The following is a 956-nucleotide window of genomic DNA, read 5'->3' as shown; positions in this document are numbered from 1 at the left end:
CCTGCCTCTCACTCTAATCGTCTTTCTACCCCCACCATTGCCATCAGCGGTCCATTCTAGATGTCAATGGTCTGGGCTCTATATGTTGGCTGTTGGCCAACTTTAGCCGGGATCCTCATACGGGCAACACCGCTTTGTCACAGAGTGCTAATTGGTGAAAAGCCGGTTGTGGGGGTAAAATTTACCCCCATCACCTGTTTTTCACCAATCAGCGTTCGGTGTCAAAGCGCTGTTGCCCGTATGAGGATCCGGGCTTAAGGCCGCAGTACAGACTTTTGCATAACGCATAATGCATAGTGCATAAGCGAATCAACTAATCAGAAGCTTTCCTATTCTCTCATTCCATGGAAAAGAAGTATTTCGATTGGTTGATTCCCTTATGCACTATGCAATATGCGTTATGCAAGAGTCTGTGTTGCGGCCATTAGCCCAAAGCCATAGAGAATGGACTGCGCGATCCGTGTGTCAAAATGGTCGATAGAGATGAGAGGGACCGTGGCAGACGGCCATTTCTATCTCTTTCCATTCAATGGTGTAATGGGAGAGAGAATGAGAGGGAGATTGGCCGTCTCCCACAGGGGAGGATCCCGTTTGCCTACAGTTCTGTTGTACACACCACTCATATCAACTGGTGCCTAGTAATTTTTCACTGTTTTGCCAATGAGATTATTTTATTTTTAAATTGGCCAATCAGCGATACATGTGTGCAATACACGATGTGTGCAATCGGAGCCCTCACGATAGGAACATAATGATATTTTAATTTTTCTTGAAACTATTTAAATAAAATGTTTTATTTTATATATATTAATTCATTCTTTATTTAAAAAATTTGAACAAAAAAAAAGAAATTCGCTCGCTGTTAGGGCTATCGCACATGAAATGCATAACAGAGCATAAGCATAACGTAAGGCCGTTAAACCAATGAGCATCTTATGTAAATCAATATGGCGACA

This window comes from Trachymyrmex cornetzi, unplaced genomic scaffold, assembly GCF_001594075.2.
Source record: "Trachymyrmex cornetzi isolate Tcor2-1 unplaced genomic scaffold, Tcor1.1 scaffold996, whole genome shotgun sequence".
Taxonomy (NCBI): Eukaryota; Metazoa; Arthropoda; class Insecta; order Hymenoptera; family Formicidae; genus Trachymyrmex; species Trachymyrmex cornetzi.
The sequence above is the reverse complement of the archived record's forward strand: the minus strand, read 5'-3'. Positions refer to the sequence as shown.